The following is a 27,575-nucleotide window of genomic DNA, read 5'->3' on the forward strand; positions in this document are numbered from 1 at the left end:
GTTGAGCAACTGCAAGAGAAATACGAAAGAGTATTCTCGGAAGAGATTCCAGGAAACGAAGGGCCCCCAGTCACACTGGAGTTGTTGGACAACGCGCAACCCAAATTTCTTAAGGCCAGGCCGGTGCCGTTTGCTCTCCGAGATTCAGTTGAAAAAGAGTTGGACAAACTGGAGCAGCAAGGTGTCATCGAGCCGACGCAGCATTCAGAATGGGCCACACCACTTGTCGTAGTTCGCAAGAAGAACGGAACCATACGCCTCTGCGGAGACTACCGGAGCACCGTCAATCTTGCGACTAAAGCGTCCTCTTACCCGCTACCGACACCTGAAGAAGTATTCAGTGTACTGCGTGGCGCAAGAGTCTTCAGCACATTGGACCTCACCCAGGCGTATCAGCAGCTGAAGGTGAGCGAGTCAACTGCTGAATTATTGGCAATTAACACACTGAAAGGCTTGTACAAAGTCAAGCGACTGCCTTTTGGCGTAGCTGCAGCCCCGGCCATATTTCAAAAATTCATGGAGACAGTGCTTCAAGGCATCCCAGGAGTTTGTGTCTACCTTGACGATGTCATCATCAGTGGCACTTCCACTGAAGAGCATGCAGTGCGCCTAGAGCTCGTTCTCGAAAGGCTAGCAAACGCTAATTTGTGCATAAGCAAATCGAAGTGCTGTTTTGCGGTGCCAGAGGTGCAATTTCTGGGACACCGAATTGATGCGGAAGGCATTCACCCTACCGAGGACAAAGTGCGAGCGATCACAGAAGCACGAGCTCCAACAAACAAGCAGGAGCTACAGGCTTTTCTCGGACTCTTGACGTTCTACGACCGGTTCTTGGAACAAAGAGCTACCGTGGCCAACGACTTATACCAACTCCTTCGGAAAGATGTGACATGGACATGGTCGCCACGCCATCAGCAGTCATTCGATGCCCTGAAAGACCTGATTCGAAGATGTACAGTCCTCCGCCACTACGACGAAAGGAAGCCTCTGCTTTTGGCTTGCGACGCATCACCGTACGGAGTCGGCGCGGTTCTATCGCAAACTGACGAGCAAGGAAGGGAAGCTCCCATCGCCTTCGCCTCACGTACGTTGTCGCAAGCAGAACGCAACTACGCGCAACTTGACAAAGAAGGGCTAGCCATCGTCTACGCGGCGACACATTTTCACCAGTACATTGCCGGCCGGAAGGTGACCTTTATAACCGATCACCGACCACTATTGGGCATTCTGGGACCACAAAGGCCTATGCCACCAACTTTGTCTCCGCGAATGACACGTTGGTGCATCAAACTCTCAGCGTACGACTACGCTCTGGTCTACCGCAATGGGAGTAAACATCAAAACGCCGATGCGCTAAGCCGTCTGCCACTAGACGCAACTGTTGACGAACCATTTCCACCAGGAGACGTTCTGATGTTCGAAGCACTGCCAGAACCTCCGCTTACAGCAGGCACAGTTGCAGCATCTACGCAGAAGTGCGCAGCTCTCCGGCTAGTTTACACAGCTGTTCAACAAGGCAACGTGCATAAACTCAAAGGGGACAACTTCGACGCTTACCGCAGGCGAGCTACAGAGTTGAGCACCCATCGCGGCTGCATCATATTTGGGTCCCGAGTTGTGATGCCGAGAGAACTACGCGCACAAGCTATGTCTCTCATCCACGCCGGACATCGGGGCATCGTTGCAATGAAAAAGTGTGCCAGAAGCTACATGTGGTGGCCTGGCATTGACAACGACATCGAAACAGTGGTGCGAGAATGCAAGCCTTGCCAGAGCAGCCGGAGCGCCCCGCCGAAAGCTCCTGTCCCAGAATGGGAAAAGCCAGACACACCATGGCACACACTGCACATTGATTTTGCAGGACCAATTGAGGGCTGCACTTTCCTTGTGGTCGTAGATGCCTACACAAAGTGGCTTGAGATAAGGCAAATGGGACAGACGACTTCGGCAGCAGTCATTGACAACCTCCGATCACTATTTGCAACGTTCGGCCTGCCGCGCAAGGTAGTGTCGGACAACGGAACACCGTTTGTGTCTGCGGAGATCCTCAAGTTTTATCGCGACAACGGGATCTCATCAGTTACATCGGCCCCCTACCACCCAGCGACAAACGGACAAGCCGAGCGCTACGTAGCCGAGCTAAAACGCGCCCTTGAAAGAGATCAGACAGGCTCGCTGCAGCGCCGCCTTGCGCGCTTTCTCTTCAAGCAGCACACGACGGTTCAGAGCACAACAGGCGAGACCCCCTCGAAAATGATGTTCGAGCGTGAAATGCGAACCCAGCTCACAGCCATCCTCCCCGAGCCAAAAGCAGAGACGTTCCGGGAAGAAAAAGCAATTCCGCGCTGCGGCACGCTTAATGAGGGGCAGCGCGTCCTCGCCCGACAGTTTCTGAAAAAGCCACGCTGGGAGGAAGCTACAGTTGTCAGACGCATAGGCCTGCGCTCTTGGCTCGTCAACATACATGGCACAGTAGCACGCCGACATCTCAACCAGCTGCGTAGATTTACGACGCCGTCTGAGAGCTGTCCGCCAGCGGAGAGAACACGTGCACCATCTTCCCACATAGCCTGGCGCCTCTTCCCGGAAGAAGAGACTTCGCCCAGGACAGACCTAGGAGACACAGCGAACAACAGCCAGCCTACAAGTGTTTCTCCCCCGAGCGCACAAAGCCAGCGCGCCTCCACGCGTGAGCGCCGACCCCCTGCACGATACCAGGCAACTTTCTAAGGGGGAAGGAAGTGTTGTGTCCCCTTATTGCTTTTGTGTGTGTGCGCCCCCGCGTCCTCCTCCTAACGACCACTCGCATTCCCCTCCTAACGACCACTCGCATCCTCCTCCTAACGACGACTTGCCCTTCGTCGCACGCTGTCGCCAGATGCCCCCCCATGGTGCGCCCCCGCACCCTCCTCCTGTTCTGGGAAGCCACTCCCTCCCGTGGACGCTTCTCCGCTCCCTCCTTTCTTCGGGCGGCCAGTTCGGCTCCTGCCTCGGTCGACGCTGGTCGCACCCTCATCGGCTTTAAATAAACGAAGTCTTAAAGTACCGTGTGCGTCTTTCGCTGCATTCAACACAGCGACCGGACACGACAGATACATACTGTTTACGGTTCTCAAAGTAAGACTCCATCATATTAAGTGCGACACCACGTACACCATACAATTCTAACTTTTTCAAAAGTAAGTTGCGATTTAAGGAATCAAAGGCCTTACTGAAATCCACAAATATTCCTAACACAAAGTTATTTTGTTCAAAATTTTCTAGAATGTATTCTTTTTGATTTAATAGGGCAAGTTCAGTTGAGCGATGTTTTCTAAATCCAAATTGCGAGTCGGATAATAAACTGTGTTTGTCTGTAAATGACGCAAAGCGAGAAAGAAGAAGACTCTCTAAAACCTTTGAAAAAATAGGCAATATTGAAATAGGCCGGTAGTTGTCTAGGTTGTTCTTATCACCTTTCTTATAAAGGATATTGACTCTAGAAATCTGTAACTCACGAGGAAAAATGCCAGCATTAAAACAAAGATTAAAGATATAAGTTAAAGGTCTGGCAATAATGTCCGCGACAAATTTCACTGGTCGAACTTGGATATCAAAAACATCAAGAGAAGTAGTGTTTTTTAGTTTCAAAATTACTGTTTGAACCTCAGATTCTATTACAGGGTTTAAGAAAATTGATTGCGCACACTTATTAGTCACGTAGTGTGCATTGTCATCAACGACTAATGAAAAAGGCAGATTGACTAAGTAGTCATTGAAAGTACTTGCCAGTTCCCTTCCAGTTACAATTTTTCCATCAATATTTAGCTCAGTGACTGGAATTTGGGACTTTCCGGTTCCGAAGAGTGTATTTATCTTTTTCCATGTTGCTGCTGAGTCCGAACCTGTCATAAATAGATTATTAAAGTATTCTGTCCTGGCACGCTTAATTTCCTTGTTAAGTCGATTACGGTACTGTTTGAATTCTTTTAATAGCTCAGGATCACGCTCTGTAAGAAATTTAGCGTACATAGAGTACTTATTTTTAATTTTCTTCAGAAGATCTTTATTAATCCAAGGCTTTCTAATTTTTCGTGACTTTTTGTATTCTTTCTTCGGAAAATGCTTTGCGTATATTGCTGTGAATAGTGACAGAAATCTGTCAAAGGAATCATTAGGATCATCCGTGCTAAATACGTTACTCCAGGACAAGTTTAATATTTCCACCCGAAAACTTTCGAGCTTTTGAGGTGAAATACTTTGCACGAACATTGGAGATTGAGATTCATCACAGTGATCCAGAATAGCCATGAATATTGGAAGGTGGTCACTGAGATCACAGGACAATACTCCAGCTTTTGTATTTGCGATGGTTGAGCTAGTAAGAAAGATATCAATTAATGTTGCAGATTCAGCAGTTACCCTCGTAGGTATACTAATAGCGTTCATTAGGCCGAAACTTTCGAAAAGCCATTTTGTTTCATTTGCCATTGATGAATCTACGAGCATATCTATATTAATATCACCGCCGCAGACTACTTTTAATTTATTACTTCTGCTGTACTCAAAAATATACTCCAGGTGCTTGAGGAAGTTAGGAATACTAGAGCTTGGAGGACGGTAAACTACCGAGACAAGATAACCGTTCAGATAAACAGAGAGTACTTCACAGTCGGTGTCACTACGGGTGAGGGCTTCGATAATGTCGCATCTGTATGTGTTTTTCACTAATAATGATACACCGCCTCCACGCCGCGTTGGACGATTTAGGCAGAAAACGTTGTAGCCTGGCAGAGTAAAAACATCTTCGTCTGTATACCATGTTTCGCTGAGCATGATCACATCAAAATGAAAGCCGAGCTGGCCAAAAAGTACTTGTAATGGTACATGCTTATTTTTTGCTGATTGTGCATTTATATGAATAAATTTGATTCCAGATAAATATTCTTTTCCGAGGTGCTTACTTAAGTCGCTAGGAAGAGTATACATGAAAGAAAGACCGCAGTCTGCCGAAGTTTTTGTCTCCTAAGCAATAGCTGTCAAATCGTCCTTTGACCTCACAACCAGAGCCGAGTCTCCTTCGATACGCCTGACAAGAATTTTGCCGCTGCTGTGCCAAACAAATTTGAAGTTTTTTTCTTTCGCCCATTGCTTCGTCAGCCACAGTAGTGAACGTGTTTGTTTGGTTAGGTTTGCCTGAATGTACGTCGATGAATTCTCATCCTTTAGTTGCTTGCGTTTTTCAAACCACTGTTCCCTCAGAGATTGCTGGGCGAAGCGAACAATTACCCCTGGGGTTTTATCCGCTTTTGAGGGCAGACGATGCATTGCAACGACATCACTGTCTTTCAGTTCGGGAAGGCCAAGCGAGGCAGCAAGTGTGTTAACTTTAAGACGAACATCTTCGTGTTCTGTCTTCTGTATGCCATGAATCTCGAGATTCAGCTTTCTGTTTTGCCATTCCAGTTCATCGACGTCTTTCTTTATACTTTTTATTTCTTCACTGGTCTCGTTCTTTTCAAGTGTTTCAACTCGCTCTTGGACTACCTTCATGTCTTTTTCTTGTTGTGCCATTCTAGCCAACACTGTGTCATACTTATCAGATAGCAACTGCATGCTTTTCTCGAATGCACTGACTGTGTCTTTCATGCTCTTTACGTCGGCTTGCAGCTCGGCTATCGCAACGATGTTCATGTTATCGGCTGCGGTTTTTTGTTTAGCTCCTCGGCATTGCGGACAACGCCACTGCCTTTGAGTTGCTTCACCTTTTGATTTCAAAGTTTTCTCAGAGATACCAGCGCAGTTTCCCGAGTGATAGGAATGAGAACATTCTTTGCAGGTTATGTAGGCATCGTCACCAATCGGCAAACCACACTCAAAGCAGCAATCATCCTCATCTCCACTCATTCTTCGCTACAAAGAAGGGCAATGCGGCGGCAGACGTGAACAAAGGTAATCGCAAATGATTCCAAGAAATGATGTGACCACAGACCTGTAACACAGAGGGTAGCCTTTTAGGACGTGCTCCGCCTGTACTGCCGCCACTGCCCAGAGTGCCGAGAACGCTGCTGGTTCCTTCTTTTATAGCGGTCCGGGGCTGCGCTGCTCGAAAGTCACGTGCTTCAAGCTGCGATGACGCTCCAACTTAGCTGCACAGGGCTGACAGCAGGTGGTGATGACTGGCGGTGGATACACGTAGTCCGGTGATAAGTCGTCTCCGACCTTCTCTCCTGGCTATCGGCAGATCTGTAACACAGAGGGTAGCCTTTTAGGACGTGCTCCGCCTGTACTGCCGCCACTGCCCAGAGTCGCGCAACTCCTCTAATTTGGAGAAGTTTTAAAATATAAAACTAGTCATTGAGTTCTTGCAAAATTCTGCAACACCTGCTTCTCCTCTTAGATAAATTTAGCTCGTTGGCGGCTCTTGCACTGCAGGTAGGAGTAGAATCGTACCAATTTACAAACGTCTTCGCGTCAAACCCTCCAACTGATGCAAATAAAACAGTATACATACACGAAAGACTCGAATTTTCTGTGAAATAAAAAACGTCCATACTCATGGCCTGGGAAAATACTCGGCCTTACATCCTTCGGACGTACACCTCGTCTCTCATGCGGATATACAAAAGTGGACACTGTCCGTACGTCCAGCGGATGCACGAATACGGATATCCGAAATCAGATTGTGTTCGTACGTCCGATGCACGTCCGATCTCGGCAAAGGACGTTCGGATCTAGCTCATACGTCCGACGGATATCTGTGGTTGCTTGGGTGGTATCTGGAGCGCAACGTCACGAATCTGCACGTAAGCCATGAGGAAAGCCGGCGTAGCGGAGGGCTCTGGATTAATTCCATCCACATGGGGTTGAACTGTGCATACGAAGATGACAGTTCGTGCACCGCAGATAAGAAGTGAATACTGTCGTAAGTCGAGATGTAAATAAAACAGCAGTGACTTGCGAATGTATCTGAATGCCATATTAATGCACAAGACAGCATTCAGATAGCACTACCATCAAGCACAGCTGGAAAAATTTTCGAAAACACTTGTCAGCCTCGATCTGCATGCAGGGTGCGTTTAGAGGCACACACATAAATCTCCGCAGCATTTCTAGTTACTTTCAAAGTAAGGTGCTACAGCGATGCACTGCAATCCTGGGAGTGCAGCTAACCAACGTGATTCGGAGGTTTAATGACTCACTACTTAAATGCTTGAACAGCAGCAGCGTGTAGTAGTGATAAGGTACCCAACGAAGATTGTTTATCTGCAAGAAAAACAAGATCAGTACGATGACGTCGTGACTCTGCAGTTACATGCACGGTAGACACAACTCACCAGAGGCTTTACCAACTGAATGTTGCTTCAGAGGCATGTATGTTAGTGAACTGTTGCCAGCCTTTGCAGCTTCGTTGTCTGAAAAGAGACTAGCAAGCTTCGAGCTGGAAGAAAAAATATAGACGAATAAATACCTTACACTTTGTTGGGACATCACGATGACGAAGAGTGTCACTTTTTTTGATAAGCAGTAGCTTAATTCCACTAGACTACAAATAAATCACATTATATTCCACTCGCAAATAAGACTTTCAGACAGTGCATGTGTTGTCTCTCTGTCGTCCATGCTCTTTGCACTGCTTTGCCTATTCCTAATAAGCCAACTAGCCAACTAACAACAGGCAGCCTCCGGCCGCTGCCATCCATTATCACGCACAGAAGGATGCTAACGCTGTGCCTTCCACCAGCGCAGGTTCACCTTTCAAGGCATGCGTTTTTGACAGCAGCGTTTGGTAAAACTGTGCTGTTTTGTCAGCAATGTCTCCCCTTTTCTATTGAGTTTTTGGTAAGCACGTTCCTTCCGGAGGTGGTATCACACGGGCTCAGCGACTCTCTTCAATCTCCGCGCTGACTCGAAACAAAAAGTTTTCCTATCGTGGGGCCGAATTACAGTGCCTGCCCATTCATTCTGAGTTATGCTGCCACGTTCATGTGTTGTATCTGAGACGCAATCCCATTGCATTAATGCACGTTTCGAAGGTAGCAACGCGCTCATATGTAATAAGTGAGCATGCTCACACATCTTTTATGGGGGCACTTCTGTTAAGACGAACTTATGACAAGTCGAACAAATTTTCTGGTACCTTCAAGTTCGTCTTAAAGGAAGTCTACTGTATTTTACGATTTTTTAGCTGTTCACTATAATGAGGTTTGACTGTATTACCATTCATTTTCGGTAACAGCACAGATGAACTTACAAGAGACGTTCCAAAAGTAAGTTTCGTCATTTTCATTTTTCTTTTTTTTTAAGAGAAGATGGTGCATGAGTTAACAAACAATCGCCACAAGAATCCACACCCGTTGCTAATTCAACACTGGAAGAAGCGTCAGTGGAGGAGGAATGACGCATGCGCTGAGCGCCGAAGAAGAAAGAGTAGCAGCAGACCGGTGTGGCCGAGGTGATTCGACTACACATCACGATGGCAGACAAACGTGTGCTGACAACGTGGTCGCCAATGGAAGTGCGTGCTGTTATCCGGCGTGAATGGGCACGTGGGACTATAATGCTTCCGTCATCCATGAACGCCTGTGGATCGTGTATGGTGAAGAGGTCACATCTCATCAAATGGTTGGTCGTCAAATTCAAAGTGTCACCCTCTGCAGGAAAGGTTATGGCCACAGTGTTCTGGGAAGCGAAAGGTGCGATTCTCCTTGATTTCCTCCATGAAGAGACCATCAATGTGGCATGCTACTGTGACACCCTCACCAAACTCATATCTGCCATTTGACGAAAGAGGCCACGGCTCTTTAGTGGAGATGCTGTGCTCTTGGTCAACAATGCAAAACCGGACACAGCAAGGCTGACACAAGATCAGATTCGTCGATTCGGATGGGAGAGATTGCATCATCCGTCCTACAGCCCTGACCTTGACCCATCAGACATTCCCCTGTTCCCTGCACTGAAAGCCGCACTCTCGTGATGTCACTTCCAAAACTGTGCTGAGGTGGAGCAGGCCACACTACGATGACTTGCACCACAGGCCAGTGAGTTTAAGAGCGGTTTCTTCAAAGTGATTGCACACTACGACAAATGTCTCAATGTCGGTGGCGACTATGTCGAAAACAGTGCAAGGTGTATAGTTCATGATGCTATGATGTATTTGTGTTTTGGCAATAAAGTTTCCATATGAAAACAAATGACGAAACTTACTTTTGGAACGTCCCTCATAGATTCATTGAGTAGCAAATGATGCTGGTATCGGGCAGACTGAGTATTCTGCTGGCTGTGATAGACAAATACGCTCCCTCATTTAATCTTAATGAGCATAACCCTCTAAACTGTTCAGTTAATCACCACCCATTTCAAGTGCCTCCCATGTTTCCAGGCCTGTTCTTTTTGTGTATACAGTTAAACCTGGATATAACGAAGTTGAAAAAAGCTCCCGATTTTTCGTTACATGCAGGTTTTCGTTACATGCCGGTTTCGCGTGAAGGCTCGTACGAATGATGCAGAAACGAAATCAAATAGCCCACAACACTATGCCTACAACACTGTTTATACCTCATTATCACAATTGTTTTTATGACGTGACACGACTGTTCTTACATCGCCGCGCACGTGAAAGTGCGTGGCGCGAAACGACTGCACCATGTGTCTGCGCACAGGCGACTTGGTGTAGAGAGAGGAACTCGAGTCAGACGCAGCGGGAAGCATCGCGCCCGCATGCTCTGCCGAAGCGCGATTGGTGGCCCCGAGAGGGACCGTTGAAAAAAAAAAAGCTGCCAAAGCAGCTTTGAGAGAACGGGAGGAGGAGAGGCGGCGTTGGGCGAGGAGACGTATGCTACGCCGGCCCGGGATCGGCCGGTGAAGGCACCCTTCAAATATTTTTTACACTGAAAAATTGCGTAATTGCTGCCTGCTTCTTCGGCACAAGTGCAGGCAGAACACGCCGCTCCAAAGAAGCTAAATCGTGTAGAGCTCCTTCATCGTCGCGCGAGCTGATGAAACGGCGCATAACGTCCATTGCGTTCATCACCTCCTTTGCAGTAGGCACGTCACACGGATCTGCATCGCAAGCACCATCACCACCATCATCTTGCACGCTTTCAGCTAGTGCTGCATCAGTCATTTCCTCTGTAGCCACGGCGGCGTTGTCGGCAAACAAAAAGTCATCCAGTTCAACGTCGTCGGGTACACCACCGTTAGTGCGTAGCTCGTTCCACGCTTCGGCCACATCGGACGGAGTAGAAACGTCTTCCTCGTCATCGGCACCAGCCTGTGTGTTTTTTGCTATTCCGGCCTTTAACTCTTTCGCTACCGCGGAAAAATGGACGATTTGGAGTGTACTGAAAGAAAAATTTTTTTCACAAGAACTAACACAGCCAGCACATATTGCAATATATGAAATTGTAGCTTATTAGTTACACTTCTGAATGAAACAAACAGATGAGTTGTGTGCACAAAAGTAAATGAACATTTATTTGTGAAATTTGCTAAAAACATAAAAAAAGTATATAGGAAAAACAAAAATTACCGGCTGCACTAAGCCAGAACTTCATTAGAGAAAAACTGGAATATACAAACTGTTGCACATGTTTATAGCTGTCATTATTCACAGTTACAGCTATGAGAAAAAATTACTTCACTTTCCATGGCCTGTCAAGTCTGGGGTCATGACTGTGGTGCCACTGTGAAGAGCAATCAGGGGTGGAGATGTGCAGCAGAGGTAGACTGACAGGTGCTTCACATAAGGTTTTATTTTTGCTCCTCCCTTGTTCTCTGATAGCCGAGCTTGCAGTTTCTTCTTTTTTTTTCTTTTTTTTTCTTTTGGTGTTGAATGGATTCTATGGGCGGATTGGGGGCGTGGACTTCATTTCCCTCATCATAGCCGAAGATTTCTTGAATGAGCTGCTCCCTGAAAGCCAGCTGATAAAATTTGGCGTTTTAGGCAAGCTCTAAAACATCAGTATCGATGAAATAAGTTTTATCGACGTGGTTCAAAAGCCAGGACACTTTCCAAGTCTTGCCAATAGATGCTGCCGCCACTGAATCATCCGGGTCCGTTACGTGAAAAAACAAAAAAATAAAAAGCGAAAAACCAATTTTGAGAAATGAATTTGCTCAGGATGAACTGGCGGGCTAGTTGGTTACACATCTCAAACATTTTTCCGAGTATTGTTGCAGTTGCAGTACGGCGCTTTCTGGTGTGTGTCTTCTTTCAGTCCTCGTTTCATTCTCGTGCGCTCGGAAAAATGTTTGAGAAATGATTTTTGGTGGCAGAGGGCCAGAATAGATTATTCTGGTATTTCAGTAGAGATATAGTCATGGCAGGTCAACAATTCCAATGTATATGATGATTCCAATGAACATCAGCATCTCCAACTGATTCACTTCTTCCCATGAGCCGTCCCGCCGAGCATATGTTTGCTTGCTCAAAATCTTCATCCATGCATACTTATTAGTGTTTCCGCACACGGTTTTCATCATTTCCGCCGTGAAGAGCACCAAAAAAAAAGTCGAGAGGTCGAGCGAATCTCCGAGCGCCGCTCCGCAGCAATGTGCCGATATGGACACCTAGCTGTCGTCTTGGTTGAAAAACGCGAGGCGACCTTGAGCATTTGGCAAACTGTGTTCGCCATACGTTGTGAAGACACTGAAGCTCAAAAATAGACCACTGTCGTCAATTACAAACCGTATGCACCGCAGAAAACGCACAGCGAATGAAAACAGAACTTACATGCAAGTGTGTGTTGATGTTCCAGGCTCCCGAGGCGAAGTCTCGCTCTCGAAACCGAAATCCGACGTTTGTACATTGTTGCCCGACTAATAACCGCTGCTTTCGTCGCAAAAAACGAAACCGAAACCGGCCGAGGGGCTCGGTGCCAGCTTTCGCTTTCGAGGAGCGCGCGGCGATGCGGACGCCATTTTCTCCGGCTGACGCTGCTGCGGCCGTTCAAAGTTTTATTTTTCACGGCGCCCCCTCATGTCAAAACACTGAAACCAAGGTTGCAATCGAAAGAGCAGTTGTTGAGCTCGCTAACTAGATGGCGGAGCACGTCCGCGACGCTCCAAAATGAGCTTTTTTGCGCGGGCGATTTAAATCGATCATATGCGAACGATGGCCTATGGCGCGGTAGCAAAAGAGTTAAAAAGCAATTCCTAATAACCTCTGCCCTCACCTCTTGCCAGGAGGCAGCAAGCATCTCGACTGCTTGATAAATATCAATCTTCATCTCCCGTTCCAGCCGGATGTCGAGAAGAATCTTCTGGATTAGTCGGCGTCGGTAACAGCATTTAAAACTGTTAATGACCCCTTTGTCAAGGGGTTGTATTAGGGACGTGCAGTTGGCCGGGAAGTAGTGCAGTTCGATGTTCGAGAGCTGCAGGCCTTCGACGTGGTGCGCCGAGCAATTATCCAGCAGTAGGCAAACTTGACGGCCTTGCCGCTTGACGTCCTGGTTAAATTCCTTTAACCACTCTGAAAATATTGGCCGAGTCATCCACGCCTTGGAGTTCGCCACATACTTGACGGGCATACGCTTCGTTCCCTTAAAACACCTGGGACGGGCACTTTTGCCGACAACTAGCGGGACTCGCTTGTCTGTGCCGTCGAGGTTGGCGCACAGCAGAATCGTTATGCGGAGCTTGCTCTGCTTTCCGCCGCGGCAGTCATCGCCTTTTAGTGCTAGCGTGCGGCCCGGAAGCATTTGATAAAATAGGGCTGTCTCGTCGGCATTGTAGACCTCGGCCGCCTCGAAGCGACTAAGTATTCCAGGCAGCTTGTCAGCCACCCATGAAGCAGCAGCATCGCTGTCTGCGGAGGCAGATTCGCCGCTGATTACTCTCCCGACGACACCGTGTCGGCTCTTGAAACCCTGCAGCCACCCGTTGCTTGCCTTGAAATCGTCATGGCCCAAGATACACGCAAAGTCCTTTGCCTTCTGTTGCAAAATCGCGCCACTAATGGGCACATTTCTGGCTCGCGTGTCCAAAAACCACGTGAACACTGCCTTGTCCACATCAGCATATGTCGACGTCTTCAGTCTTTTTTTCTTCGAGCTTGTTCCCGACTCCACTGCGTTTCTGATGCTGTGTTCCGCACTCAAAATCGTTGATAGGGTGCTCGCTGGAATGCTGAAACGGGCGGCAATGCCCTTCTTCTTCTCGCCCGCGGCGACTGCATTTAAAATTGCAAGTTTGTCTTCGAAAGACAAAACTTTTCGTTTTCTGGCAGCAGAACTCATCACGACCAACCGACGACGCAGTTACAAGCGGAGACGCACGACTACACGCCGACGGCAGGCGTAGCACCTCCAAAACAAGTCAACAAACCAGCACGAGAGCACAGCTGACAAGCGCAGACGCAGGACAAACACAAAATGGCGAATGCAACGCGTCGTCTCGTCGGTCTCGTCCTCCTTTCCCCCCTCTCCTTCTCCTTTCCCCCTCTCCTTCCTTTGCCCTGGCACGGCCGGTCTCGAGGGGGGCGCGCTCGCTCTTTAAAGAGCGCGCGCCCCCCTCGAGACCAGCCGTGGCCCTGGTAATGAAAGAACCGGCCATCAGCGTTGCTTTTAAAGTGAATTCTTACACATAACTGTGTCTGAGCCATTGAAACAAATGGAAATCACAAAATAAAAGTGCTTGTCCTCAAATCCATACATAAAAAATGCAACAAAAGAAATCAACCACCGCTACAAATGCCACCTGGTGCCACGCTACACAAGCAAAGCCTGAACAGGCTGCTACGTTAGCCACGGGGCGGCGCTAGCCGTCGCTATCATCATCATTGCTAAGTTCGCTTGGTCGCGGCCAGTCGCGGTGATCCCAGGCGTTCGCATAGCTGTTGGCTCCGTACAATATTAATATTCACTAATAAAGTGCATTTATTTGGTCGAATTTTCCTTAAAAGTGCGAAAAGTAATGACTGATCAGCTTTGCGAGTTCGTTACATCAAGGTTAACTGCCGCAACGTCTTCGTTACATCGAGGTCGAAAATACATGGGCTTCAATGGGGGCAGCGTTGGGGAATTCAAAACTTTCGTTAAATCCAGGAATTCGTTACATAGAGGTTCGTTACATCCAGGTTTAACTGTATACTGGTTTTAGCCTTTCTAGGTTCACTTGGCTGTTCCATGCCTCTGAACTGACAGTTCATCATTTTGCTTTTTGTACAGGTGTTCTCTGCTCCCTGTTTGTGTCATACCCTTACGGGGCCATTAAAATGCAACAAATGACCAGCATAGTCACTGACTTACCTGCACGATTCTCTGGATGTTGTGCAGTAGTGCCTCACTGTCTACGTACGAGCTCAGTGGGGGAGCTGAAGGTGGCTGAGACCTGAGCGTGTCCAGCTGCACAATCAGGTTTGGCTCTGTTGTCAAAGGACACAGGTTACAGGCAGAGATGATGTCCAAGAGCCCACCAAAGAAGTTACAGCTTGGGAGAGAGTAAGAACGGTCTCAAATGTTCATCGCTGAGACTCCCACGCCACGTTAGCAGATCTTTCTGCACAGTGAGAGTGGCTCTCTGTTTGCCGTCATACCAAGCGGCCTGGAGATCAAACCTGTGTATTTATTTACTGTCTTAGTTTTGTGCCTTTTCCTAATTAGCAATATAAAATTCCAAAGCATCACACATTAACATCCAGCCCATTCATGTTTAATGTACTCGCAAACCTCACCATTCCTTAGTAATACATGGTATAAGCAGTTACAATGAAACAATAAGGTACATTTAAACTGGGCATCAAACATACAACCTACAACCAAACAGCATAAAATGAACAAAGGGCAGGAAAGAAGCCTTACATCACTGACCAGAATTTCAACATGAAGACTTCCTTTCATCTAGGCTAAGTCCGCTAACTGAAATGTCGATCAGTGAGCTGAGGCTTTCCTCCCACCCCTAGTTCATTTTGTGGTGTCAAGAATTCAATCTTCCCAGCCCTCTAACCATTGACAAGAAGCAACATAAAAACATTTTTGATATGAGGCTTTTCTTCCAGCATTATAACAAGTAAAACCAATGCACACAGGAGAGAGAGCTATAATGAACAGGGTACAATGAGACTAAGTATAAAGCCTCTGCCATGCAACACTTTGCTTTCCCACATAGTAAACCAATTTCATGCTGCTCAGGCCTTGTGAAAGCATTCAGTGCAGGTATTTTAAGACAACAGTCTGTGCATGACAGCTGCCCAAGCACGCCACATCTCTGTAGTGATTGTCTTTCCTGTGTTCACTGGTCTCAGTGCTTATTTGCCCTTTAATTTCTGGATGCTACTTGATTCTGAGCAAAGTGGCAGCACATTTTGCTCTGACACTCACCTACACTGCACTAGCTTTGCTCTTCTTTGCACAGCTGCTTTTAAACAGACTTCTCCAGCACTCTTTCACCGGCGTAATTATTGAGGTTAGGGCGCTCGCTCTGCATGGGCAGAGACAAGCATGCCTAACTGAAAGTAGTAGTAAACTGAGAAGATTCCTTCACAAGTTATTCCAGAATTAGAGTCCCTCCGGTACCAACCTTTCCAATGATGTGGTCCACCTTGTCTGTCAGCTTGGCAATGTTGAGTCGGACTTCTGTGTTCTGCGAGCATGCTTCCGGGAGCAGTACGGGCAGCTGGGCGTCAAGTGCTGTGCTCACCGAGGTGGGCACAGGAGCTGCTGGGTATGCATGCGGTGGGGGCAGCAGGATCCCTTGCTGCTGGTAGGGGTAGCCAGCCAGTGCACCCTGCTGATGGTTTAGGGGGGAAGAAGGGCAGCAAGGAAGGCCTTAGTATCCTCAAACTGGAAACGAGTGGAGTACTATGCGACACACAACAAGAAGTGCCACAGAGATGACCCTAAAATTTCTTTTTACCTTGCTGAAACACCTTCTGAACATGGTGAAAAATAAAACTCCCCAATCAACAGACCGCACACTACTGACCTTTTGATCTGCACACAGCTTCTAGGCAGGTGCAAACACTGAAATTCAGATTGAATTAACAAGTTGAATTATCCTATTTTCAGATGCCTAGCACCTGCAGTCATGAATATCTCAAGCTCCAAATGTTTACCTGCGCCAACACAGCTGCTAAGAATGTTTGCCCTGTCTCAAATGTAAAACAAAGGGCATGGTACCACACCTGCAAGCCAACTAGCATCTAGTGTTACACATTTTTTTCCTTTCCCTGCGTGAAAAGTTGCCACATGCACTTACTGGCCATACAGCATCTGAGAGGAGTGCACCACCTGGCCGATCAAAAATGCTGCTCATCTTGCGCTTGGTGTACCCCAGTGTCCAATGTATGCATGTCCCGGGGTTACTGCCGACCAACACCCGGCACATAAGGAGCCACACAAAACAAAGAACTGCACGCAGCATCAGGGTGACCCATTTGGATGCACAAGTTCCAACTGGCTGCATTCTGAAGCAATTTCTAACGTTGTGCACCAATGCCAAGCCCAAAAGACAGGGGACTCGATGCAAGAAAAGAGGCTAGTTGCGTACTGCACTTCGTTACCTGAACATAGTGATTTGATTTGATGGGGTTTAATGCCCCAAGGCAACTCAAGACGGGCTGTGGAGCATGCTGTGTCCCTAAAAGGCTCACATGCAACAACAGGGCACGCTTACTGTATATATACACTCAATGTTGAAGCATGCATACCGTGGAAATGCTGCAGTACTCATGTACAATTTCCTGGGCTAATATAGGTGTGTGATGTGTGAGCAGAAAGACACTTTTCACATAGTACTCAATGTCTGCTTTTGTAGCATCTCAAATCTTCACAAACAGAATGAAGTAATGAATTACACAAAGCCACTCATTGCATCTAAATCAATTGTTGAGCCTGGAGCACCAACCTGTTTGAACATGCTGAAGTTGAAATAAGGGAGTAATTAGTCATTGGCATCCAACCAAGCAGAGCCCTACGGCTATGAAGGAAAGCTACAAATCTTTACACCATAGGGCTAAGGCAGCTGCAAGAGAGACTGTGCTCGGTGCATACTCATGGCACACTGCTGTACACCTACAGAGGCACATCTTTGAATTTCCCCCACCCAGTCAATACGCCTGCAGGTTACAGGCCTACTGACTGCAATGTGAGCAGCCATGCATCTGGCTGGGACACTGGGGCATACTCACACCCACTGAAAATGCGATGGGTTGCCACAGCACTGAACAAAACTAATGTAGGAAATGTAAAGCCCAGCACACCACAAGTTTCTCAGGTGGAGCATTCTCAGCATCTTGCAATGACGATGTAAGGTTCCAATGCAGTAGGAATGAGGAGAGAGGTGGGGGAACCCTTTAAGGCACTGAAGGGCACTTTCTGATGTGAAACTTCACACAAAGTATTACACAAAATTCTTGCCGAAAGAAACTGCAAGCACCAGTGCCCCTTCACAATACATAAATTTTGAAAATTTTGTAAAGATGTTTTGGGGCCCTTTAAGACAGGTAATGAGGTCTTGTTCGCACACCCACAAAATCAGTGCTTTACTTTCCTTTTACTCGACTGAAACATTTCTTCCTAGCCTACATTTGAAAAGCTTAATTTGTGTTGAACAAAGCCAACTTCATTAATTGGTAAATGACTACTACACACAAGTAGCATTCTTTATTCACCTGGTTATTCACCTTGAATAACCTACAGAGGGCCCACTCGCATAAACAATTAGAAATGCATATGACACAGCAGCAGTAGTGGCCCGTTGTGTTGCTATGAGTTCCACGAAGTCCATTCTATGAAGCAAGTGGTTAGCATAGACAAGCTCACAGTTAGAAGCTTGTGGTTTCCCAAAATTAAGAGGCAACATAGGTTTCTGGCAAAAAAAAAAATAGTTTAACAAAGCAGATTAACAACAATCTGTAGAGGGTGAGAGTCTTTTAATTTCTAATTTTCAATTTTCTAATTTTCTTTCTAATTTTTCAAGCAGGCACGTCCAGTTCATAATGAAAAAACCATCAAAACTAAAAGTGAGCAAAATTTACACTGCAGTTAAAGCAGTCAGCCGACCGTCTGAAGAATGGAATAAGCCTTGTCTCTGTCCTGCTGTTTTTCAGCTTATTTTGCACTCATTAGGTCACTATGCCAGCAAGCCTAGCTTCAACTACAAGATGTAAATATGATGGCTGTAAATTCACCGATTTCCAAGCAAAAATTAGCACCAAAATAAAGCCAGGGAAAAAAATCCAGTAAAGCTCCAATTCACATAGCATCTACAGCTCAAATATTCACTGCGTCAATACGAAATGTATTCACGCGGTACTTGGGAACTCGCAGCAAGCTGGGTCTGTGCTTGGTACAGAGCCATGTGCTGGGCTGCAGGCATGGCAGCAGCCGCCGGAGGGAGTCCTGCATGACAAGTGAGAGAATGCCTTTATCTGGCACACAGAACAAACATGCACAGGCCAACCACAAAAACTGATACAGCAAGATAAAAAATTTTTCAGCACTTCCAAGGTCAAAGATAACGTTGCTAGATGCACAATGCCCCTCAGTATAACCACACCCAAACGACTGTTCCCAGAGAGCTGTTGCATCACTGCAAGCCCACGTTAACTACATAGAAACACTCGTGGACATTTCAATCCATCGAGTACAACGCAGTAACTGAATATGAGGACGTTACTGCATGCCACATATCTTACACGCCAGCTGATCATGACGACCACGCACAAATGAGAAAGATAACCTAGGCGAGTACATCAGGTAACAATCAACAGCCAACTATTTTTTCACATTTTGTCACATCATAAAGAGAAACAATGGTTAGCAAACTTCTGGAATCCCACGTCTCAAATTAATCAGCATTGTTAACCCTGCCATGAAGATTTGGCAGGCCAAGATGCACGACAGAATAACGTTTGAAATGCTGACATTCACAGGAAAAGCCAGTCCACCTGCTTTCGTACTCAATGCCAATAATCCTTAAATTAAGATGATTTGCTAAGTTGGGAACCATTAAACGTTCACAACTGCTTTGACAACCGAACACCATGCAGTCTGCTAAGCACCAACTGCATGAAAACTAATCCAAAGATAAAAAGCTGCTGAGTGCACAGTTGCTCAAAAATTGATTCTAGGATCAAACACCTTTGAGGTTGGTAAGCCTGAGATATAAAATTAACAAAAGTTAACTAGTTGCCTGCAAACTAAGATTGGGTAGAAAAAGTGTGAAGGTACAGAGAGAGGCATTACAGTTAAAAGCATTGCATTACCGCTTTTCCGAGCTACAACTGGGCAATTTCTGAATGGAAAGTCTTGACTGGCCAGAATGTCATCACCTTCTCGAGGCATGGAGCGGCAAACAGAGAAAACAGCACCCATGCATGCAGAGCTGATGCCAGTAAGGGCGCCACTTGCTGGGCTGTTTCCACATGCATGCACAACCCCTGCACATGTCTGTGCTCTTCTCTGCCAACCAGCAACAGCGAAAACACATTGCGCTACACAGGGCACAAACTAAATGCATGCGCTTTGTAGTGAAGGTGCTACAGAGTTTGTATAACAAAGGGCAAACAGTTTGCCAGCGGTTGTGTTGTACTTGACACAGCCTAGCAGATGACGCTCGTGATGGCATGAGCTCAACACATGCGAGTGCTCACCGGTTTTTGTGGCTCTGTGTCTTGTTGAGACACTGCCGTATAAGCCGGGCGATGCTTTGTTAAACTGTTAGAACATTTCAGTGCTGTTAAAAAAGCTATTCAGGTGTGCCACCACAGTAGAACACTACCACAAAAAATTCAAATTCTGCTTTCTTCAGGTAAGTTAGATCAACCTACCATAACGTAAGTATAGAAACTTCGAATGTAAGCAGAACAAGACAAGTATGCCATAACACAAGTGAAGCTCTATTGAGGTTTTCTCTGCAACTTTAGTTTCAACATGTGGAAAGATATTGAGGCCAAAGCAAGCAATGGCAGCTGCTCTTGCAATTCTTCAGCAATGAAATTCAGAATAGATGCAACCTTAAAAATGTGATCAGCTTTTTTTTTCTTTTTCTTTTCTAAAACACATGCTATAGTAGTAAGTTATCTCCTCCACAACTCAAAAGCAACTTCACAACACTGGGCATTAATATGATTATCAATAGCACACTTTTTTACTATAACCAAGACTACAGATATTTAGGCACTTTAGGCAGTCAGAATTTTTTAGGTTTTAGAGGGAGTTTAATGTCCCAAAGAGACTCACGCTATGAGGGACGCTGTAGTGAAGGGCTCCAGAAATTTCGACTACCTGGAGTTCTTTAACGTGCACTGACTGATCGCACAGCACACGGGCCTCTAGAATTTCACCTCGATCAAAATTCGACCGCTGCGGCCGGGTTCTTACCCGCGTCTTTTGGGTCAGTAGCCGAGCACTGTAACCACTGAGCCACCACGGTGGAGTGGGCAGCCAGAATTAACGTTCTTATTATCGGATGACCAAATTATAAAATGACCTCCCAGGGCTGCCAAGAACTCTGTGCATCATAGTAAACTCATTTGTGAAGGAGCCTCCTCATGTGTGGGGTCAATACATGTCAGGAGGCTCCATCACGTAACAGTGAATAGCATGTGATAGATGCACAGGTTCAGTGAACTGGAAGAACAGAAGAACCAACCATATGACAAAGGCGAGGAAAACACACGCCAGCAAATGCAACAGCAAGATGCTTTATGAGAAAAGGAAAGGCCAGTGATGCGAAATGGCCCACAGCTGGGCTTGGCCACCTGACTGCGGACTGATGCTACACTGACCCATAGTTCACGAAGCCAATGCATGGCCAACAGCCACCATCGCCATAGTCTCGCAGCGAAGCTCGGAAACTGAAACTATGCAGCTGTAAAGTTTTTCTGCGAACGATTGCTGTGCCTGTCATACATTCATAGCTCAACGTGGTCTCACTTCAGGAACCCATTCAAGTTAACCCATATCAGCACAGCACTGCCCAAATTACCAAGTGTGTGGTGTCATAGACTAACATGGGCATTGGCATGGCAACGACAGCAGTTCCAGTTGTGTGCATTTCTGGATTAAAGGGGGTCAAATTAACAAGGCTTTGCTATAGCAAAGTCCACTAGAGAAAAAAAAAATAAAAGGATTGCAGAAATCACTGGCACTACGTTTGAAATGTTGACATTCTCAGAAACTAAACAACAATAGTAATGCTACTGTAAGAGCTGTTAAAATCATTCTTCACACTCCACTGGTACTTAGCAACTCACAGTACTACTACGAACCAACTTATCCACATCTTGTGCCATGTAGTATACAGCATACAAGGACTTCTGTCATGACAGAAACATCCACACTGTTTACTTTTTCAAAATTTAGCCTGTAAAAAATAAAAAAATTTGCAACAACATATTTGAATAGCACGACCAGGCATTATATTATGGGCAGAACTGCTCCATTCTTTGGCTTTGGTCCTTCTGTCTTTTTTTTCCCCACCAAACGAACTGTGTTCCATTTTTGCAGAAACATGCATAGCTGTGAGGTCAGCACCAAACTATGCAAGCTCCAATGAAAGAACTGGCAGAAGTGAGGCCGACAGCCCGTTTTGCACAGATGTCTTTCCTTACAAGCCACAGCTCAAAGCAAACAGGCACATCATATCATGAGATCAACTCGTGAGGTTACTAATGTACCACGATATCTGCATCTGCACCTCGTTAATGCCTTGCAAAAAGAAGCTACAAACTATACATACCAGTACTATAGGCGAGAAAGTGGTTTCAAGATCCCTCCTCCACAACTGAATGCAAGGATGAGCTGAACATTTGGCGTGCCTTTCATGTGGTGTTACCGCATCACAAGAGGCAGTTCACATTAATAAAAAAAAAAAGTACCATTGGTACCCTGCTCTCCTAATCAGATCCAACATTCTGAAGCACATCTTTTTTCAATGATGAGGGCTGCTGCTACATCACTCTGCAGCTGTGTCAGCACTTACGAAGCTCTCCCACATGCAGCTTGGGAAGCCGCCTTCTACTGGATTGGCTCACAAGCTAGTGCTCTAAAGCCCTCCAACAAAAATATGTTGCTTAGGTGTCCCCTTATCACCCTTTCCGAATGGATGATCACGCAGAAAAGTTATTTTGGACTCAGACTCATGCATTCTTATAACTTTACTGCATTGACTGAACTGCATCATACACCACAACAGCCGGCTGTTTATAGCCATTTCAGGAAGATGCTGAGATATTTGAGAAAGGGAGGCGGTGCCAAACTTTACTGCACAACACAACAGCAGCATTATCAGCTAGTGTTGAGGCTTGATGCACTCAGTGCGTGCCAGTTCAGGCAGACAACATAAAAGAACACCATTGCCTGTCATCCTCCTCAATGATGAAAAAGGGACACCAGCTGCACTCAGTCATGTGATCCAGGCAGCCAAGGCCCACATGAGCCACACGACCCCAAACAGCCCATTTTCATTGGACAGACTGCAGACCTGAAACTGCATTCATTATCAGCTGTTGGTTAGGACCGACAGCACCACAGTTGCCAAGAATTTGGATGAGAGTGTGGCAGTTATGCCATGGTCAGCTATGTCAGTCTCCAGAGACACCAACTACTGATTGAAGACACATATGCTTCCCAAGTGTCAATCATGCCCCTGGTTCAAACATCCACGCAAAAGGATGTGCAACACCTGCAGGCAGAATACTGTTAAGCAGTCTCTGTCACAGTAATGACATAACATGCACACACACACGTAAACACAACAATGTTGCCGAATGCTATTGGCACTCAACCTTTTCAACGACCATACCAAACCCTCAAAATCTTTCACACTTCTGCAGTAAACCAACCACATATGAAATACAGTAGAACCTTGTTAATACATCTTCTAAAAAACGTGGTGAAAAAATGTATCATTCTGGAAAACATATGACCCAAAGGTACCATCGAGCCCACTAACAGAAGCCAGTTATAATGAATGTTACTTATTACGAACGATGCCTATGCTACCATCAAAATATGTATGTATTAAAGAAATGGCACTGCATGTCACATAAAACAAACAAGCATAGCCGCATCATTTGGTTAGTGTGAACGAGGAGATGTCATTAGTGCAGCCCCATGGCCAAAAAAGCTCGCCCTTCCTTCCATGTATACGTCGACATTTTTTTTACCAAAAACAACCATTTGAAAATGGGGTAGGACGACCTACATGCACAGCCAAACTAATATTTTCAGAGTCCAAAGTAATTCCGGTGAGCAGCGGCTAGCACACACATCATGACAGTGCCTGTTTCTAGCAAAATACATGGAGCTTCACATGTAAAAAAAAAAAAGTCAATTCGTAGGTACAAACCACTTCTGCTAACAAAAATTCAAACTGGACGCTGTTCACCCTTGTGCAACTGCCAGCACAAGCTGGCAGTTGCTTTCCCAGAAGAGCGGCAAGTAGCTGGCAAACTTCCTGAAACCTCTGGAGTGTGCATCGTGGCAGATTCTGAGTTTACAGGACACTCATCAGTTCGGCTTACCAGGCTGGCCAGCCAGGCCTTGCGCGAGTGTGAAAGATGTGGCGTTCCCTTGCTTTTGATCTCCATTTTCTTCATTTGCCTCCAACTGCTGATCTTGCGAATATGTCGTTACGCATCTGTTGCTTTGAGCTGTGCTCATGCCACGAAGCCAAACCACACAACAGAGCATGCTGCCGACATTGATACATCCTCCTCTGGTTAGCCAGGGCGAGGGGGGCATCGACATATGTTTGAAGTCAACACCCTTTCAGCACTGACTTATGCACGGCAATATACAGTAACGTTTGTAGTAGGCACAGCATCACATACATAACATGCGATTTTGTGAAAAATATTAAGGGTCAATAGCCCGATTTAATTTGTGGCCACAGAGATCAGGCTGGCCTAGTGCTACCCAATGCAAGGAGAGATGAGCAAGTGCAGGTGCAAATGAACTCTCAGATCTTTTCATTTCCAAGCCCCAACATGTGCTAGACCAAACCACCAAGACTGTGGTGGTGGCATGCAGGGTTTAATGCCCTGAAGCAACACATGAGCTACGATGGACGACGTAGTGGAAGGCTCCATTGTTTTAGACAATCTGGGGTTCTTTCATGTGTGCTGATATCACATAGCACACAGGCACTTTCACACTTCTCCTCCATTAAAATGTCGCCACCGCAACAGGGATTCGACCCTGCAACCTTGGGATCAGCAGCCGAATGGCAAAGCTACTGACCCACACAATGGGTCAACCATCAAGACGGTTCAGTGTATTCAGCGCCAATGTTTTCAGTGCAATTCACTGTGCAAGAAGTGCAGTCCTCTTTCAGCGAAAAAACTGTGGTTTGTGTGTGTCCGAAACCTCCATCCTCCATTGCCCCAAAGTGGATTGGAACTGATAAAATCAGACTGAGGCACCTTCAGGGCACCCTCAGGGCCCTGAACGTGCCTCCCTGGACCACCCACTGACAGAAGTGCACCTCCACACTCCAGGACCCAATGTAACAGCGGAACAAACAAGCGACAGCAAAATCAAACTCCAGGATTGAATGGGAAGGCAACCAACGTAAAAGTGAAATCTACAACCAATACTGGTAATAAAGGTTTGCAACATGACATTGTATGATCCCCTGTCCCCCCCCTCCCCCTTTTTTTTTTAGGTTAGGTTCCTTGCTACGCTTATTACATGCCACCCGCTCAATACCATCCTAGAGAGCACTGGGTTTGACACAGCAAATGAATGCACCAGCGAGCTGTCCACAATGTGCTATTCTGTTTTTGGAATCAAAAAGGTTATACCAATGCAAAGCACCACAGAAGCATTCACAAATATCACTTGCCATCTTCAAATGCTCACTTCTGTTTACGAACACAGCCTTGAATGACACTGTCAGCGGTGCACAATGCACCCTGGCTGCACACTGTCTTCCCAGGGTTTGACTGGGGACTGCAGTGCAGTGTGCTACAAGCCATTGAAGGCGGTGAGGATGAGTCACAATGACACAGCCTTTGTCTTGCAACTGAATTAGTATGTCAGTTTAACAAAGTTAGTGTGCTGGTAGCTTTGTCTTTGGAATGCTGCTGTTTACCAATTCTTTTCAGGGCACCTGTGCTGACCTGGGGTGTAAGCGATGACCATGGGCTGCAGTGCAGGCTGCATTGGAGTGGGCTGCAAAACAGCGTCTCCAGACGACTGCTGTGAAAAGCTCCGTGGCTTCATTACTGGCTTGGGGGAGCCCTCCCTCATAGCAGGCTGTGGCAAAGGCACTGCCACGGGAACCTGCTGAACTGACGGCAGCCGCTCATCCTGGAAGCCAAGAACCATGGCAAGGGTAGATTTACTGTTAGCTACAGTGGCCTTGCACAGCTGTCCACATTTCGAATGAAAACCTCTCAGGATACAACTCAAATGAAAGCTGATTTTTACCTCTTTTGGTAAGGCGAACCTCAGACCGTATGTTGCACACAAAACTTGTGTACATGGGATGATGCTGTCTCTGAGAATTGCGCCTCAAGTTCCGGCCAGTTATTACACAGTTGCTTTAACCAAGACACTTATGGCCCTCTCCACTTGACCATCCCTGGCCGCCCAGTGTGTTGCTACCTAGGTTAATGGTGCTCTTAGGCAGAGGGGTAGTGGCAATTAGAAGAGGGAGAATACAACAGCAACAAAGGAAGTTGCCAATGAACTTGCAAATGAAGACATACTACGTGAGCACTTACAGTAAAACCTCGATAATTCGAACTCAGTTAATTCTCAATGCAGATCATTTGAAGGATTTCTATGATACCGTAATTTCTAATGCAAATTTTGCCGAATAATTCGAAGTGGCAGTCTGCACCAGCCCAGTTAATTCGAAGACCTGGGGTGGTACACGGCAATCCCCGATCCCAGTTTCGTGACAAACCGGTGAAGTGGCCGTCCCTTGGAGCCACAAAGTGGCACAACAGAGCAAAGCTGATGCTTGATATGCGAAGTGCCCCAGCCCCAATACTCAGCGAACTTGGCAGAGCGCCAAGACACCACATGGCAGTGGCTAATGGAATGCATGGATGTGTCCTTTTTGCTTTTTTTTTTTGCCAGTCTAGATAAACGATAACTGGTTATAATGAACGGATTTTCCAGTTTTCTCAATATCGTTATAAGTGGATTGCACTGTGTACAGTAATCGCAAAGTTAGTCCAATATAGGTAGTGTGTTCCCATGACTGAATTTTTTGACTGGGATCCCGTTTTTTTTGCTGTGCTCGGTTAAATCCTGTCGAATTCATACATTTTTCTTGGTCCCAGTGACTGACTGAATGAGATTTTACTGTATGTATGTAGCATTAAATCATTTACTGTTACCTAAATAGTGCTTTAATCAACTCTTCAATGAAACTTATATTCACAACATCGTGATCTGTTGAGCTGAAGCAGTACAATTACAACCTCACACAACAAGACACTCCAAGCCGGCAGCAGGCTTTTGTCGTTTAACATTTCAGTTCCACAATCCTGCAACAAAATTCAGAGAGCAGGTCTGAACATGCAAAAGGATGCACAGCTGCACACTGAGCCTCAAGCTGGCAAACAAAGCAGTGATGCAAATGTTTTGGTCACAAGCAGCATGTCTTGCACACCTTTCCTGTTGGTAGCATGTGTCACAATGGCACAAACCCAGAGTTTGCTCAGCACTTACAAGAATGATGAATGAACTGCAAGAGATGTCAAGGTCTCTTACTCAGTGCCAGTGGCACCCACCATTATACACACACACAAAAAAGAAGTTAGCTGTAAAGCGAAACTGCACTGCACAGCTGCGTCGAACAGTCTGGCTCGCACTTTTCCACAACAGGTCTGTTACCTCGACTTCCGAGTCACTGCTAGGCTGCGCAGGCACAGCTCTGGGCATGGGCAGCATCTGGGCGCCTATCTTTGCCATGCGGGAGAGCAGTCGTGCCTTGTCGCCCTCGCCACCACCACTCGCCCCCTGGAGCTGGAGGTGGTGCAGTGGCCGGCTGCTGCTGCGGGGAGGGGGGGGGGCCAGTCTGGGGGTGCAGAAGGTGCTCGTGACCGGGCTGGTTCGCCTGCACTGCTGCTTGGAGGAGAGGAAAGAAGGAAGCCTGTAAATGAACTGTTCTCCCTTCCAGTCAGCACTGGCACAGGAATAGTCAAACCCCCATCCGGGCCCTGGCTGCATAGCAAAGCCTCCCATGACTTAAGCTTCACCTTTAAAAGTAGACCATCATGACATTATCGGCTCCCGTTCACATCGCCTCATGCTCATAATTACTCATGTACTTATCAGTACAGGTCTCTAAGACACGAAGTCAAAGACCATAGCATTCACCAGTTCCACCTTTATTTAGGTAGAACCAACGAGACTTCATGGCCTATGGGTAGCGTGCCCGCCTTGCAATATGAAGGTCCTGGGTTCGATTCCCACCCAAACCCAAGTTAACCCAATTTTCTTTTAATCGTATTCTCCGCTTCCATCGCGATTTTTCTCTCACGGCGAATGACGCTGATGCCAATGACACTGGCTTTCCTGCGACACACGACCCTTAACACACTTGCATTAAAAGAAAGAAAAGCGGGCAGGGAGGAAGGCATCAATCGAGTGGTTGTTCATGTCATTTCAGGCGTTGCAGAAGACTGA

At 46.5% G+C, this 27,575-nt stretch overlaps 1 pseudogene across 1 annotated transcript in view; it reads right to left on the reverse strand.

Annotated features, from left to right (window-relative positions):
• LOC149355513 (FK506-binding protein 15-like) overlaps positions 1–27,575 on the reverse strand; it is a 51,854-nt pseudogene that overhangs the window by 4,100 nt on the left and 20,179 nt on the right. The window contains exons 6-13 of the transcript XR_016291526.1: positions 26,781–27,011; positions 25,052–25,241; positions 18,238–18,323; positions 15,502–15,708; positions 14,232–14,327; positions 7,317–7,420; positions 7,182–7,245; positions 5,972–6,225 (exon numbers count right to left, since the gene is read on the reverse strand). The product of XR_016291526.1 is annotated as an FK506-binding protein 15-like (transcript). The remainder of the gene's footprint in view (positions 1–5,971; positions 6,226–7,181; positions 7,246–7,316; positions 7,421–14,231; positions 14,328–15,501; positions 15,709–18,237; positions 18,324–25,051; positions 25,242–26,780; positions 27,012–27,575) is intronic.

The sequence above is a fragment of the Amblyomma mixtum genome, chromosome 3, assembly GCF_055824585.1.
Source record: "Amblyomma mixtum isolate Tamu chromosome 3, ASM5582458v1, whole genome shotgun sequence".
Lineage (NCBI taxonomy): Eukaryota > Metazoa > Arthropoda > Arachnida > Ixodida > Ixodidae > Amblyomma > Amblyomma mixtum.